Source organism: Diceros bicornis, chromosome 11, assembly GCF_020826845.1.
Source record: "Diceros bicornis minor isolate mBicDic1 chromosome 11, mDicBic1.mat.cur, whole genome shotgun sequence".
Classification (NCBI taxonomy): Eukaryota; Metazoa; Chordata; class Mammalia; order Perissodactyla; family Rhinocerotidae; genus Diceros; species Diceros bicornis.
In genome coordinates, this window is record NC_080750.1 from 35,776,222 (window position 1) to 35,794,512 (window position 18,291).

General features: G+C 37.7%; 1 protein-coding gene across 2 annotated transcripts in view; it reads right to left on the minus strand.

Moving 5' to 3' along the window:
• TTC29 (tetratricopeptide repeat domain 29) overlaps positions 1-18,291 on the minus strand; it is a 216,446-nt gene that overhangs the window by 106,632 nt on the left and 91,523 nt on the right. The gene's annotated exons all lie outside the window — the stretch shown is intronic.

Genomic DNA, 18,291 nt, shown 5'->3' on the forward strand with positions numbered 1-18,291 from the left:
GCTTTCTGTCTCCTGGCACAGCTCTCAGAAGCTATTCTCCACTCACCTACAGGGGTACCCACTGCAGCCCAATGTCTGATGTTCTAGACGTTGACCTCATGCTTGCCTGGTTACAGTATTGCCTATTACCAGCTGCTATTTTTTCATCTCATGGCCTAATTATGCTAGCTAATAACAGTCAGTACTAACCGAGTATTTATTATGCAATTCCTCTGCCTGCAGTGACCTCCTTTTTACTCAGGAAAAGAACACCTGGCTTTATTATGGCCTACAAGGCCTTCCACGATCCCACCACTTATCTCTCTGACTTCAGCTCCTACTTCTCTGCTGCCCTTTTGCTTCTCAGCCTCACTGGCCCCAAGCCCCCCAGTAACGCTGCCACCTTAGGGGTCTGGCACTGACCGTTACCTCTGCTTGGGATGTGCTGCCCTCAAGTATCCACATGTCTAACTCATCTGCTTCCAGCCTTTCCTCACACATCACCTCAATAGGCCTTCTCTGATCACCTGTTTAAAACCCCCTCCACCCCTCCACCACTCGCTTTGGCACTCCTGCATCATTCTTTTGTTGTATTTTTTTCTTTTTTCTATAGTGCTTATTATTGTCCATCATACTATCTAACTCACTTGTTTATTATCTTTATTCTTCATTGTCTGTCCTTCTCCAATGGGATGGAAGCTCCATGAGGACAAAGATCTTTGTCTGTTTTGTTATTTATTTATTTATTTTTTTTGTGAGGAGGACCAGCCCTGAGCTAACATCCAATGCCAATCCTCCTCTTTTTGCTGAGGAAGAACAGCCCTGGGCTAACATCTGTGCCCATCTTCCTCTATTTTATATGGGACGCCGCCACAGCATGGCTCGCCAAGCGGTGCGTCGGTGTGCGCCCGGGATCCGAACTGGCGAACCCGGGGCCGCCGCAGCAGAGCGCATGCACTTAACTGCTTGTGCCATCGGGCCAGCCCCTATCTGCTTTGTTATTGATGTATTCCAAGTGTCTAGAGCAGCGCTTGGCCATAGGTGCTCCAAAACTATTTGCTGGATGAATAAGTCACAGATTGCTCTTAAGACTACACGTATTAACTAATTTAATCTTCCCAATGCCCATGAGTAGGCATTAATTATTATTATTATTATCTCTTTTTAAAGGTGAGGAAACCGAGGCACACAGAGACGAAGCCACTGGGCCAAGGTCAGACAGTGGTAAGTGCTCAAGAAAGAACTTGAACCCAGGCTGTCTGATTTAGAGACAGCACTCTTATCAGGCCCTCCCTCCCAACTCCAGGCCAAGATGCTGCCTGACAATGCCACCACGCAGGATGGGTCCAAGCTCTGGCTCTCTTTGGTACCGTCTGTCCTATTGTCGACTAAGATTATAACACGGCATCCTGCAACAATGTCGTTAAGGAAACTGAACTAAGTTTAATGACTTGTCCAAGGCCAAAGAGCCAGGTGACAAAGCCGCAGCCAGAACTCAGGATGTCTGACCCCTAATTTGGTGGTCTTTCTGGTACTTTCAAAACCGATTTTGAGGATCATAATGATTGCCCGGATAGTGCTTCCATTCTCATATAATCTATTACAATAAACAATTAAGAAGTAATTTTGGCTTTGGAACCTTGTGACAAATATTAATGTTTATTTATATAATATTTTAAAAGGAAAATGTTTATTTTTGTTATATCTATGATATTATAAACATATAAAATGAACATCATAAACAGTCACTCTGCTGTAAGCTAATATAAGCTCATAGGGAAAATGAATATGTTTAATTAAATTTAGGAAAAATGTATAGTTAAATCATTTGCAGTAAAATAATAAGAACCAATAAACCATTATCTCTTTACTATTCCATTGGAATTTTCATCAACATGCTATATTAATAAATACCATCTTCATTTTACAAAGTGGGATGCCAAGAAATTTGTCTATAATCTGGTAAGTCAGTTATGGCAGCAGGAATAGCATAATCCTTGCACTAAGCCAGCAAATGATACTTTTACTAGTTTATAATATTCACTAGCATTTATTGAGGGAGTACAGAATGCCAGACATAATTTTAACCCAGACATATTAACCCATTTAATCCACACAACCATGAGTTGGGCACTAGTGTAATCCTTACGCTGCAGGTGAGAAAACTGAGGCACAGAGGGGTGAAGTACCCTACCCAAGGTCACAGTATTAGACATGGCAGGACCAGGATTCGGAGTCAGGTGATGTGATTCCAGAGGCCATGCTCTTAACCACTATATCATACCGAGATAATGGTTGAGACAGTAACAGAGAGAATTGAAATCTAGGGGAAGGACCGTATCTCCCTCTCTCTGTTTCATTTTTTCTGAAACTATAAACATTCTGCCCTACTAGATTTTTCAACTAAAAAATCTAACAAACAGCACCTTTTATGCTCTTTCCCTTGCATTTACAAAGAGTCGGCAGTAGATAGCAAATTTGCATCAGGAGCAAGAAGAGATTGGGAGTTGTAGGAATAATGTGTTGAACGCACTGCTTTGGAAAAAGAATTCTATTATCTTATCTTTTTACAGATGTATTAACTTTGCGCTGCGACATATTTCATTGTGAGCAAAATATCCAGAGAAAACAAAGCAAATTCAGCTAAGCAGTTAAGTCATAACCAATGAAGAATCCATGGTACTCCATTACCTATGCCAATGGAAGGTAAGCGGGAGATGGGAGATGCAAATGAGAGGTGAGAATTCCTGACATCTCTTTTTCTCAATAAGCTATAAAGCAATGGGTCATTCCTCATCTGATGCCACTTCTACTTCCTGTGTCTTCTCACGCTCTTCCCCAAACTCTGTGCTGATTCTGAACTGGCCCAGCAGCAGAGAGGTGATTTTTTCTTTTTTTTAAGCTTCAAACATTATTAAATAATAATTTCTACTGGACAAGAATAACAAAATGTTATTTATACTGATCAGTAGTTCATTAAGCAGAACAGATGAAAATGTTATTAAAAATTTATATGGGAGATTTGTGATGAGAGTCAACAGATGAATTTAAAACCATCTTAACTGACAACTCTGCTAGTTGCAGCAGCATTAGCAGTTAGGAGCATGGCTCCAGCCTTGGCTCTGCATTTGCTAGCTGCGTGACTGTAGGCAGGTTATTTAATCTAAGTCTCAGCCTTCTTCATCTGTGAAATGGGAGTAACAGTAAATAGAAAAATACTAGTAATATCTGCCCCTTAGGGTTCTTGTGAGTGTTATGTGAGATAAAGCATGTAAATGATAAGGTTGGATACAGGTCTAGACATAGCACACAAAGACATATTAGTTGTCATTGTTGTTCATGATGATGCTATGTTAGGGCTCATTTGATTTTATGGGACAAAAATCACCCCAATATAATTTAGGCAAAAAGGGAAACTAAGGACTCAAATGCCACTAAGAATTGTTCTCTCCATTTCTCATCTTGGTTTCTTTTTCTGTGTGTTAGCTTTGTTCTCTCAGCCCACCATCCTCCATGGCTCTGGGGGCTCCCAGGCTAACTCCCTCCTACCGAAGAGGACTGCCTCTGATTTGAGAAAACAAAATTATAAGGTAAGCAGTCTGATTCGTTTAGCTTGTTCAGGGACCATCTCCTAGAGATTTGCTGGGGCGAGAAGTAGTGGTGGTGGTGATATCTGTAACCCCAAGATTAGAGACAAGACCATAGCCAGCAGAAAGGTGACAATGGGAGTGGTGCAACGTTCTGGGAAGACAAACACAACAGATGTCCTCTAAATAGCTGCTTCTCCTTCTGTGGCTTCATCTCATTTAATAGGATGGACATTGAGGGTATTATGCAAAGTGAAATAAGTCAGAGGGAGAAGGTCAAATACCGTATGATTTCCTTCATTAAGTAGTAGATAATAACAACAATAAACAAACACATAGAGACAGAGATTGGATTAGTGGTTATCAGACAGGAAGGGGACAGGGAGGAGGGCGAAAGGGATAATTCGGCACATGTGTGTGGTGATGGGTTGTAATTAGTATTTGGGTGGTGAACATGATGTAATCTATGCAGAAATAGAAGTATAATGATGTACACCTGAAATTTATACAATATTATAAACCAATGTTACTGCAATAAACAAAAAATTAAAAACAAACAAAAATAGTACCATCATACTTTGGGGTCCTTGAACAAAAAACTTCAGATTCATCTTTGGCTCCACCCTGTCTCTATGCTTTCATCTACCCAGCCAGAAAAAAATATATAAAATTGTAAAATGCCTCTCAAACGTGTCTATTATGAGCTACACCACCACCACCTGAGTTTAGGGGTTCATCATTCCTTACCTGAAATATTTCAGAAGAGCCGTACAAATGGTCCTCCCTCCTCCAGTCTCTCTCTTCAATTTGTCCTACATGCACCGCCAGGTTGTCTTCTAAAACAAGTTTCTGTCCTACTTAGAGACGTCTTACTTCTTAGCAAGGCCCTTGAAGATCTCATCCCACCACCCTGTCTTTCCAGCCTCTCCCACAACAGCCCCACTCTCTCAATGCTCACCTTCCAGCAGGACTGGAATGCATTTTCTGCCCTCCCAAATCTTTACTCATGCTGCTTCCTCTCCACTGAGGAGACAGCTACCATTGATCTTGCAAGATTCAATTCAAATGTCATCACCTCAATCTCTAAATAACACAAAGCTTCCCTGTTGCTCTTTAGCTCTTGATCCGCATTACAAGCATGGCACAAGTAGATGTCAGTTGTCTATCTCCTCTAGGAACAACACATCCTTGTAGCATAGTGAGAATCTACTTGAGCATAAAGAAATTGCCCAGACCTGTTATTCAACACTGTGCACCAAAGTGAACTTTAAAACAAATAATAGCCCATGATCAACATAGCTATTTCCATTCTTGTTCATATGGACTCTGGCCAGAATTACTTAGGATACCAAAAACTGCAGGGCTGTATTTTTCTCCCTATTTTATTGTTTTTCCTTTATAATTTATATGATTATCTTTTCACTTTATTGATTTATCTTTAAATGTCCTTTATTACTTGTTAAACATTTAATAACTTTAATGCTTTGGGTTGAGATGAGCTGCTGAAATGACTAACTGCTATGATCAATCCTATGCTGAAGGTTTTTCTATGAACAGTCTATATAGACCTATTGAAAACATTGATTAAAGTTTTAAAATTTTCATGGAGTGGAAAGAAATAATAGTTTACTTTTTCCTTATTACAAAATCAATATATGTTAATTGTAGAAAATTTTGGGAATACAGATCCATCAGTCCCCCAAAAATAGAAAATTAAGGTCATCCATTATTTCAGCTTCCATAGATAACCACTGAAAACAATTTGGTGTTTCTAGTATTTTCATATATACGTATGCCTTATATGTTATGTATATGCATGTATGTAAACATATAAGTATGACATAATGTACATTGTTTTGTACTCTGATTTTTTGTTTAAAATATCAATAATATTTTTAGTTATAAAATATTTACTTGCATCATTTTCATTGGTTGTACTGTACTGCATCATAGGATACTCAACCATGTTTAATCAATTTGCTATGTACATTTACTTTGTTTCTGGATTTTTCACCATTATAAACAGACTTTATAACATTGTATATAAAGGTTACAGCTAAATCTCTGTATATATTAATAAGTATACGAAAACAATATTATAGCTAAATATTTGTATACATTAATTATTTTCTTCATACAAATTATGAAATGTAACTCCTGAGTCAAAAGATATGCAAAATTGTGAGCCTTCTTAAAACAGAACAAAGCTACCATTTATTGAATGCTTACTAAGTGCCAAGCACACTACTACTTTATCTCATTTAATCCTCACAGCAACTTTATCGTCTCCATTTTACAGGTGTGGAAAAGAAAGTTTAGAAGTCAAGTGACTTGCACAGGTGTAGTCAACAGTGTCAATGCCCCTCCCATAATCTCTGCAGCCAAAGCCTGCAGGAGCCAGCACCTACAACTTTCTGTCAGATGGCTGCGCTCACGGTAAACTGGAATTGCCAGAGAACTAACGTCCCTGGAAGCAGCTCTCAACCAATGAAAAGTGGAGGTTGGTGGATAAATACATGAGCTCTCTTCTCCCTCCACTGGGCTAGTTGATTTGTTTCCACACTGTTTCCCAGAGTGTTCCAGCAGGACTGAGCTCCATGTGCCTACAGTGGCAACACATCTTCTGTGGTTCCTTCTTTTGCCTGACTTCCCTGCTGGTGGAACCTTTCCCAAAAAAAAACCACCTGTACTCAAATCCATGTCTCAAAATCTACTACCGGGGAAACCCAAATCAAAACATCAAAGTTGTTAGTCTAATAGCGTAAAAATGTTCACCTGTCACGGCCCATGCATTCACAGAAACTCAAAGAATGCTTTGTAAGCTTTGCAAAAAATATCTGAAGATCTGTATTTGAGCAAGAACCGTGAGACACGCCCAGGCTGCAATCAAAAGTATTTTGTGATTATTTTATGTTTATTTATTTATTCTGAAATTCTAGCACATAGAATCAAGTTAGCCTCACTCTTTAGAGCAGGACACACTTTTATTGGTCTGTGCATGCCCCCTCAATTGTTTTTAATACATTTTCTCCTTCATCCTCCCTCTCCATTCTTATTCCCTTTCCCCTCATGGGCCCTCTCTAATGTGTCGCTGAAGAGTTTCTCCATGGAGTGGAGCTAATCACACACTAAATCTCACCCCCCCATCACTCTCTATACCAGCTTACTTCTAACCACAGTTCCCATTGTCTCACATCCTCACCAGCCTTCGATACTATTTGACTTCCTAATTGTTTGCCTCTAAGTCATGCTTTTATGTAAAAGAATATTAACCTTCTCCCTTGAAATGCTCACAAATGAAAGCCGTTATACATATCTATACAATCAACTCCTGATTATTCAGGTCCTGAACCTCATTTTGTGGATTGGTTGGTTTTTCGTTATCTTCCTTCTCTTTCTCTGACTATTCCTGGCTATCATCATTATCATTTAGAGAAAAAAAAAGAGGGTGAATAGAGGACATTCATGGGAAAAATGGAGATTTAATGTTGCACAGATCTATTTTATTATTTATTAACTAAACTTTTAAATGTTTACTTAGGGAGAAAGTTGAAATTACCAGGTAAAATAATATTTTTAAGTATGTGGACTGAATATTAGGAGTATAGTATTAATGCTATTTTAAAAGTGCAGTATACGTTATTTGCATTGAGCGCTCATTATACTGAATACTCTCTAAAGTCAATATAGCTGTTAAATGAAGATCAAGTAGCTATGCTACAGACACGTTTGAGAATATTTTGGATAAGTTTTAAGATGACAGTTTTCTTTCTGAAGTTACTCCTTTCGTGTCGTAGAGGAAAGATATATAATTTGGCTCATTCTATAATGATGAAGTATGATCCGCACACTTTTGCTGTTTAACACATCTAATCCTATAATCATCTCTGGGTTCTTGCAGGTATAATGTCTCTTCTTCTTTTTCAGCCTCTAGATCAACGTGTGCTAACAGCTGTGCCGTTGCCTCTAGGTCTGTCATACAATTAGTCTTGTGATGAACTATGCAGGTTGCTTTATTGCTCCGGAGAACATTTTCATATGCTAGGCCTTGAACTTTAAGGAGTATACATACATTATGTTCCATATGTCACTATTCGGTATGGATGATTAGAGTACTCAATTTTTGGAGTCTTGAAGTTCATCCTTTTTAGAATGAACCAAATAAAAATGATTATCTTTCTCTTCATTTTCTCTTAAAATGAACATCAGAAATTTTGGCACAATTTCTTAAAACGTGAATGACTGGAAACAAAAATTTCAGCAGCTTTGTAAAGAGCTACTGGAGCAGCACTTTCTTTTTATAACGAATAATAATAATAAGCATGAAGTTTTGGTTAAAGTGGTATTCTAGATCTCGAGGAAAGCTAAAACTAGCTCTCACCTTTCAAAAAAATCAATAAATTTTATTACTAGAAAAAAGCGATTACATTAATTTAGGCCATGAACTTTCTTTTCTGACATAAAACATCTCTTCATTTCCACGAAAGTCTACAACTTACAAATTTTTGCCATACAGATTATTGTTTAAAAAAATATACAGATTTTCATTTTTTTCTTGAGTTTTCTGATTTTTCTATAATGGTTTTGTCATTTAAGTGACGAATGCTATAATTTATCTGACCAGTACCACAAGGTATTCATGACTTAAAAGGAAGAAAAAAACACACATGCTATTTTCCCAAGCTGTAACATTGTAAAGAAAAAGAACCATTAGGAAAATTAAATAGAAAAAAGGCTTAAAGAGAATTAAACTCCCTATTAATGAAGAAATTTAAAAAACCATTCAATTTACTAAGATTCTAGTCTGCAAACAATCTTTGCTAGAGAAATTTGTATTGAATTATTACTACGAGGTTATCTGTTTCAATGTTTTAGAAAGGTCATGACTTTATATACAAAGATAACAGTAGCAACATTCTTAGTAAAACATTTTACATTTTCGTAATCTCCAAATTATTAAAACATATTTTTAATGAATACTTTAAAAATGCTATTTTCCAAGTAAGGTTAACTGTTCAAAATGGTATTAAGATCAGATATGGAATACATGCTTATACCATCTCTTAAATTATTGCTTAAAATTTTAAGTAATATTGTTCTATGTGATTTGGAACGAAATCCATTTTTTATAACTAGAAAATATGACTATCTTCTTCTTATATCAGTGTTTTTTCTAATCCTATCACCTTTTTTTCTGCTTGTCAGATAATGGATATTTTAAACATTTCTCTACTTAGGAAAATGTATGGAAAGAAACGGAAGTAAATGTTCTCTGTGTACCAGTGGGAGTGTGTGTGTGGGGGATATGATGCTAAATAGAAGAGGTGTGAGCTGCAACAATTGGGGAAATAGGATCTGTAACAGCTGCTCCTTTAGATGCCTGAGAAGGAGACTGCCTGAGGTGGGTCACGGGACAAAAGGATAAAGCGGATGAAAACTCGGATGTAAAGCAGGCAAATGACTGCTGAGACCCCCGAGCTTACACCTGAATCGTCTCAAGCTGAGTGGCGAGCCCTCTAGAGCACGCTTCAGAAACTGGTGATGAACTATGCAGGACCAGGAGGCAAACTGGCTGCCAGCAGGATTGTCTGCATGTGTTGTATAATGATAACCAGCCGTCCTCTGGGAGAAGGGGGCCACGATTTCCTCTGTGCCAGCATCTGAGCTCCCCTCAGATACTGAGGCCATTAAACAAGAACAGAAGGGTCAATTTTAGGTAATGATTTCTAATGGGCAAGTAAAGACAACTTCTATTTAACGGGTAGTGAGTAGCTCTGATCTTTAAATAAAGCAATAACTCAAATTCCTTTTTTTGGATAAATGCCCCTTTTTATTTTACTCAAGGAAAAGTTATTAATAAATTAATATTACAAAGTTTTCCATAAAATGTTGGTTTATCATATTGCCATTATAAAAATGTGCCAATACAAAGATAAATTTAGCACTATGTAATTTACATATGATAAATTTGGTAAATACAGTTAAGGAAAAAATAAGTATAAAGCAGGCACTTTGAATAGATAATAAATGTTACCTACGAGAGTATCATTGCTACCATTATTCAATGCTAAGTATATCATAGCCTGTAGTAATAATAGTATCTTAGATTTGAAAACGGTTTATAGTCTAAAGTGTAAACATACATTTTTTTACATTTTATCTCCACAAAGATACAGTGAAGCTACCATCCTTATTTTACAAATGAAACTAAGCCTCTAAGAAGTTAAGTGACTAACCTAAGGTCAACAGCTAGTATGTGGCAGACAGGACTAAGATCCACGTCTTCTAGCTCCAAGTCTCACGTGTTCTTTCTATACCATAGTTACCTCCGATATAAAGATGGTACATCAAAACCCACTGTCAGTTCAAACATTTGATCACTTAACAAACTAGAGAGCAGTTGCTATGTACACTTGAACTACATTCCATAAGTAAAGATGCTCTTTACTATGTAATATAATTCCTAAATAAACGCCTACTTTAAACGCCTTTGACTGTACAGACTTTCACCTCACATTTAACATTTTCTCCTATGCTAACTACTGGTTTGAGAATACTTGAGCCTAAAGCAAAACCCGGAAATCATGATTTTGTAGATATATGATCATCTAGCACTCTGGAAAATAATTCTTTTGTGTATATTAATGGTAATATAATAGTTACATTTTTCTGTATGTTAGACCGTATGCCACAAATTTTACACACATTTTATTACTTAATTCTCACAAAGGTGTGCTGAGTTAGGGAGTAGTATTATCTCCATTTTATAGAGGAAGAAATTAATGCTCAGAAAAGTTGTCAGTTGTGCAATGTCACATGATGAGATGGTAGCAAAGCTGGCATACCATCCTCCATCAGCTTGATTTTTTTTCGCCTCCCCAAAGCCCCAGTGCATGGTTGTATATCCTAGTTGTAGGTCCTTCTAGTTCTTCTATGTGAGCCACCACCACAGTATGGCAACTGACAGATGAGTGGTGTGATTCCGCAACTGGGAACCGAACCCTGGCTGCCGAAGTGGTGAGTGCTGAACTTTAACCACTAGGCCATCAGGGCTGGCTCCATCAGCTGGATTTTATAGCCCATCATTTTAACGATTTTGTTCCTCCTCTCACTGCGAAGAGTTGTTAAATATACTCTCTAAAAAGCATATTGAGAGCTCCTTATCTGAGAAATGCTAGTATTTACTGCCTTTACTTCATGCAAACCTCTAATAATCAAAGATCCCGCAGCAGATGTGAGCATTTGTATCCATCCCAGGCAACTCTAACCAAATACCATGGCACCATATTAAACTGGCTCCAAACTGTCTTCTGAGGTTCATTTGCACAGAGCCGAAAGAAGACAGGAAAGCATGCAAGTGCAAATGCAGAGAAGCAATGGCGCTCACGGACAAACTGAGTGAGACTGCATACATTAGTAGGTTGGGTCCATCAGAGAGATTTATCATCTCATCATACTGCAAACGTAGGACTGAAGCACTTGAAATAATGCACGAAGGACCTAAATGAAGATAGAGCCTCAGGTAGCCTCCTTCTCCATCTCTCCTTTGCCTTGGCTTCTTTACTTTCTTTCCCTCTCTCACCTTTTATTATTCTTTCTTTATAGTTTTTTTCTTCTGACATGTAGTCTTCAAGAATCTGTCACATATGGTGCAAGAGAATCAGAAATGATTAATGCAGGAGTATTTGGTTCCTTTCCTTTCCTGGCCTCCTAACTCTGGCAGGGCCTACTTGGCATTTCTTCTTTCCACCCCCATACCACTCCCACCCCTACTGGGTTTTATTATGCAGATCAGAGTCAGAAATTTGGAAGGAGAGTAGGGATGTCAGAAGTTGAAAAGAGCCATGATTTCTTGACCTGAGAGAGAAGAGGAGGCAGAAGGAGAGAGGGAAGGGAGAGGAGTGATTAACCATGTGAGTGGAATACAGCAGAGAACTTTGGGGTTTAGGGAGTGACATGAAAATATAGGCTTCAGAATATCATTGAGATAGACAAATTGAAAAATTTAAAAACTTGAAGGAGAGAGGATTTAAAAAAATTAATGTTGCTATGCATTAAGAATTTTATCTCTTTTACTGTTCTTTGAGGACAAGTAAGTAGAAATTGAAATTATTTTTCTTTTAGCTTGCTGGATTTCTTTCTTTTAATATGATGTCATACAGAGAGTGAGCCGTGAAGAACTCAGATTTATTGGGGTTGCATAATGGTTTCAGTGGTAGATAAAAGTCTTCACTGATAAAAGTGACCAAAAGGAAAACTTGTTTTATACACGTTACTGTGGAATCTGCCAAGGCATCTGTATGTCAGCTAGATTATCATTTGGGTTGAGAGCCCACTGCTATCAAGGGTGGAGTGACTTTTAAGGGAGAAGGTAACAAACTAAATAGAGAAAAGAACTGTAAGAATCATCTCCACCAAATTTTCTGCCAGCTAAACAATATAAATCAAATAAATCACTCTGTTAGATATGCCTTCTAATATATAATGGCTTTATCTTTGTTTGCATCTATTGAATTGAAAGAATAAATAAAATTTAATTACAATTACTTAGTGAAACTCTAAGAATATATTATTTTACAAATATGATCCGTATCCTCCGTTGTTAACATTTATCAACAATCCATGGGTTGCTAGAATATTAGTGTAACAATTTTTTCTGATACATTATTTATTTGCATTTTCTATGGGATGCTGTTGATGAGGCTAGACTTAGGTTAACTACGTATACAAGCTAACTCCAATGTTAGAAGCATTCTAAGCTATTATAAAGATGCTGATATGTATGTAAACATAGAGATAGCTACTCTTTTGTATATAGAATAATTAAATAATAGTACATATGATAAATCTTGTACTAGAAAAGCAAATGAAATATCAATATGATGAATTTTGCTTTCATAGTATAATTTTTGATAGGCTACATTATTGCTAAATAATAGGAAGCAAATAATTAACTGAATGTTGTGAAAATTGAGTAAAGTTGGTATTCCTAAAATAACTAAGTGGGATGGAGTACAGGTATTCCTCAGCTTACGACAGTGTTATGTCCTGATAAACCCATGTAAGTTGAAAATATCTTAAATTGAAAATGCATTTAATACACCTAGCCTACCGAACATCATAGCTTAGCCTAGCCTACCTTAAACGTGCTTAGAACACTTACATTAGCCTACAGTTGGGCAAAATCACCTAACACAAAGCCCACTTTATAATAAAGTGTTGAATATCTCATGTAACTTACTGAATACTGTACTGAAAGTGAAAAACAGCATGGTTGGATAGGGACAGAATGGTTGTAAGTGTATCAGTTGTTTGCCCTCGTGATTGCGTGGCTGACTGGGAGCTGCAGCTAGCAGCCACTGCCCAGCATCACGAGGGAGTATCGTATAGCAACCGGCTAGCCTGGGTAAGATCAAAATTCAAAATTCAAGGTATGGTTTCCACTGAATGGGTATCACTTTCACATCATCCTAAAGTTGAAAACCCGTAATTCGAACCATTGTAAGTTGGGACCATCTGTATTTAGAGAGGAAGAAAATTCATGCATAAAAACAAAGCGATAGGGGAGGCTCTTCCTTTCAAAATAGTTTTATGGTCGCAATATTTGATTGTGGAAGCTGGTCCAACTTTGCAAAAAGCCTTGAATGTGATTTTTTGTAAAATATTTTTCTCTTTGAAATCTTAGAACTTCATAAGATACACTTACCTTCTAAAATTCAGAATTTACTCTACTTAGAACATTTACAGGTCTAAATTGATGATGGCCAAAGGGAGTTACTATTTCTTTTCTCAGCACCTAATATATGCAGGTAGCATTCTCCTCTTTAAATGTCAGGGTGTCTATGACCTCCTGCGCAGGTTTATTAGAGTCACCATGGCTTCCCTTCACCAAATACCTTTCCTCATTAGTAGCTATTTCAGCCCTAAAGAAATCCATTATTTGTTTTTAGTTTAGCTCTATTTTGTCATTCAGTAAAGAACTCTTTATCAGCAAGAAAGAGATGACCAAACTTCATTCATATACTTGTCAACATATTCTTTGATTATATGTATTAATCATTTATTAATAAATTAAAGCCTTTAAGATACATTAGCAAAATTTCAAAATTCTTTCTGTTTCAGATCATCAGAACTACTAATTAGGAATATTGACTTGTGACAGGTTTCTCTAAGCCAGGTTTCTTTGAAAAAATCATGTAAAAATCTTTTCACATATGGACAACATTATTGGAAGGGAGAACCTTGTGAGAAGTAGAGGTTGAATCTAGGAGCAAGATACTGAAAATCTGAAAATATTCCAAATTATAAACTTAAAAGACAAGTGAGAGAATAAAACCAGTGTATGGAATTGATGACAAGAATAAAGATGGACTGAATATAAAAAGGGAAGGGAAATGCTAAATATAACCATACGCTGTCTCATACTGGCTCCAACATGACAAAGCTGATTTCTGGGCATTCTTACCCCTCTCCACAGCCACACTGTGAAAGAAACACCATCACTGCTTGAAAATAGATTAAGATAGTCTTGGTAATACTGCGCAGGGTGGGAAAATGGGTTAAAAGAGGCTTTCAAAAGAAAAACTCTTGTTCTATGTGTTTAATTTTTACTTTGTGATTAGATAAAAGGGCAGATATCTAATCAATCAATCAATCAGGAAATCAATCCTATTTACTAATTGATTATATAATTTTTTACAATATATTCACTAACTAAAGGAGTGCTCTGTCCTGTTGTGGATTTCTAATAGACATCTTGTGAACTAGAAGCATTGCTGTCGGATGGAGAGAGACTGCAGATGGAAGGATATGCTGTAGTTTGCAAACAGATAATAGATCACTTATGTAACATGATCACCTTCACCAGGTCCAGGAAAAAAAAGGGAAAAGAGATTCAGATGAAAATCTGAAGAACATCCTTTTATCTCTGGAAGGAAGCAGGGAAAAGGGACTAACGTTAAGACACCAGCAAGAATGAAAAGACATGGCCTTCAATCTGAAATCAAAGGACGATGCCAGGTTTTGTGGGAATCGATTTCAGGGCAACAGCAAAAACTGCTACCGTCGAAAACCAGCCTGAGCTGGAAGACTTCCATTCCCCGAATCATGTACAGCTATTTAGCATCCGTTCTCCACTCCAGCCACACCCCAGCCCCAACTCTCCATTCCATGGTGATTCCTTGATACTTGTTCCCTGCCTCCTGTTTTACAGCTGTGAATCTGATGCCTTCTCAACTTTGCTCTCGGCATCTTGTATCCAGACCTGACAACAGATCCTTTACTGGCCCTGGAGCTCTGCCCGTGGGTATGGCCCAAATCTTATGCTTGGTTCCTGCAAGTGCTCAATTCTGGGTGAGCTGTGTTCCAAAAAGGCAACAACATTCTGCCACAAGCAACACCTGGGCTCTGAAGACAGCCCCTGGTTCTTTCCAACTGCAAAGGCCACTCATGATGGTAGCAGGGAGCCCGGGCCTCGAACATGGCCTGCACGTTTTCCCAAAGCCCCCACCCTGGCTGGAGAATTAAATGACAAGAATTAACTAACCCTGACTCTAACCGAGGTACGTGCCTGGGGGAGAAGGTTGAGTTCTTACTGGAAATATCTGCAAGAAGCTCTCTCATTTCAGGCCAAAACCTGGGATAGGAGGCAGAAGGAGTTTGCCTATTTCTGTATTTTAGACATGCCCAATTTCCTTGGCTTATATGCAATCTCCTATTCCTGGATACCTCTGCTTAATCTCCTTTGTACTTCCTTCACTCGGCTTGGCCCTAGCCCTTTTTCATTCATTGCTATCAACTCTCTAGGAAATCTCCCCCAATTCACAGCTTCAGTATGCTGAAACTTACAAATTTATACAGTATCTCCAATCTAGACTTCCTCTTGAAGACTTCCTCTTCCAGACCCCTGTCTATTTGATCTCTCCTTGGCTATCTCAAAAATTCCTCAAGTTCAACATGTTCAAAACTGAACTCCTCATTTCCCCCAAAGCCTGGGTGTCCTTTAGCATTCCCTACCTCAGTAAATGACAACAGCATCCATCCAGTTCCACAGCCAGGAACCTAGGACCCATCTAGACACTTCTGTCCCCCTCACCTCCCATATTTAGTCTATTACTGAGTCCTTCAGAACTTTTGAATCTACTTCCTTCCATCTTCACAGCTACTAATAAAGCCCAGAGACTTTGGTTAATGTATAAATAATAAAAGCTAATAATTATCAAAGGTTTATTATATAGCAAGCAGGTACTCTTTTAAAACTTTATATAAATTATCTCTTCTGATCACCCTGTATATTAGTTTCCTAAAATTGATGTAACAAATTACCACAAACTAAATAGCTTAAAATACAGGGAATTGATTCTCTCACAGTTTTGAAGTCTGGAAGTCTGAAATCAAGATATCAGCAAGGCCATGTTCCTTCCCAAGGCTCTGGGGGAGGATCCTTCCCTGCCTCTTCCAGCTTCTGGTGGCTCCAGGCATTTCTTGACTTGTGGCTGCATCGCTCCAGTCTCTACCTCCATCTTCACATGGGCTTCTCTGTGTGTGTGTGTGTGTGTCTTCTTGTCTTCTGTCTGTTTCAAATCTCCTTCTGCCTTTTTCTTATCAGGACCCTTGTCACTGGATTTGGAGCCCACCCAGATAATCCAGGATGATCACCTCATCTCAAGATCCTTAATCACATCTGCAAAGACCCCTTCTCTAAATAGGGTAACATTCACAGGTTCCAGGGATTAGGAATTGGCCTCTTTTTTAAGGCCAGCATTCAACACACTACACCCTAACAAGTAAGTTATTAATCCCACTGCATAGATGAGGCCATTGAGACTTAGAAAGTTTAAGGGACTTGCCCAAGGTCACACAGTTAATATGAACATGAGATTCACATTTGGTTTATGGCTTCTTTACTTCCAGAAAAACAATTTCAGACTTTTCTGAAAGGAATAACAGTTTCAAGAAATCTGTCACTGGGATGCCAAATATCGCTTCTTCAACTCATTCATTACTAGAATATTCTACATCACTAGTGTTATCTTCCAAAATTATAGATCAGATCCAGTGCCTGGCATGATGTCTGTCATATAGAAGGTGCTCAATAAATAACTGTCAATAAATTAATGAGATCAGCCTCACCTAAAGTCATCAAAAATTCCAATTGCTTAAAAAATGAGCCTCACACTCCTCAACAAAGCATGCAAGACCCTCCACCCTCCAAAGATTAAAAAAATAATCTTGGAATGAGGGTAGCCTTTCTAAGAATGTCCTGTAGTCATGCAAGAAGAGATTGATAAATTTGGCCACAAATTTATCTAAAAGTTCAGCATGGAAAAATTTCATAAACAAGATCAAAAACAATGGCCTGGAAAAATATTTATAACACATATGCCTCATTTCCTAAACACATAAATAGCTCCTGAGGAAGCAGGCACCTTCCTTTATTGTAGAAATGTAAACCGGTGAAGCTTCTTTGAAGGGAAGTTTAGAAATAAAAATAAAAACATAAATTCATCTCCTCTCTGATCCAGCATTTCCATCTCTAGGAATTTATTCTGTAGATCATCTCTCACTTGGGCACAAAGCTATTCACTGCTACACCCTTTACAATAAAAATTGATTGGAAATAACCCACCAATAGGAAATGGTTAAATCCATTATGATATAACTATATCATGGGATACCACAATGCCCTTTTAAAATGAGGCATATCTATATACATTAGTATGGAAGAAGCTAACTCAAGGTGCAGAATAGTATGCATAAAATGCTACCATTTTGTAAACAACAAAAGGAGACATAAGTATACGAACTTATATGCTATGCATATATGTGAATATTTTTGGAAGGATAAACGAGAAACTTGTAACTGTATTTGCCTTTGAGAAAAGAACTGTGAGATTGAGTGTAGGGGTGGAAGGAAGATTTATTTTTCATTGTAAACTCCACTGTTTTGTTTGAATTTATTTTGCCATGTGCTTGCATTGCCCATTAAAGAGAGAGAAAGAATCTATAAGCTAGTTTTCATCTAATTTTCCAACTTGAACTCATGCTGTATCTTATTTTGCACCTGACAATTCATTGCTTCTCAAGCACACTGAGTATGTTCATATTGAGTGTGTGTGTGTGTGTCTAATGTTCTATCATCCTTGACTCTCACACTTTCTGCCTGTATAAATCCTGCCCTTCAAAAGCTCTTCTGTGCAATCTCCCTGATCTCCAGGGTTTGAACCAACCACTCTTACCTCTGCACTCAGAAAACCCCTGTCCATCCTGCTTTGAATTATAATTATGTTTACAAGTTGGTCATCCTCATTAAATTAACTCCTAGAGGGAAGTGTGTATCTTGTTGGCCCCAAACTACCTGGAACACAGTTTCCTGAATGCATAACATTAACTGAAAAATACTAAGCACAAGAGTCATCTAGGAAAACCTAAATTTCCTATGATGACCCAATTTTAAGGGTGATAGAGAAAAACATCTAGCCTAAATACAGGAATCCTACTTAGTATGACTATCGAAAAAAGCAAATAAGAGCTCCTCAAAGCCGAAAATAAAGCCAATACTGTATACCAAATAGGACTATTACAAGAGATGTGAAATGAAATAGGAAGTTACACTTGAAATATATTAGAGGTAAGAGAAGAATGAAAGAAAAATGATTTCAGTTATAATACAGAAAAAATAGCTCTTGATATTTTTTTGATTGTTTTTTAGCCAAACACAGCAGGC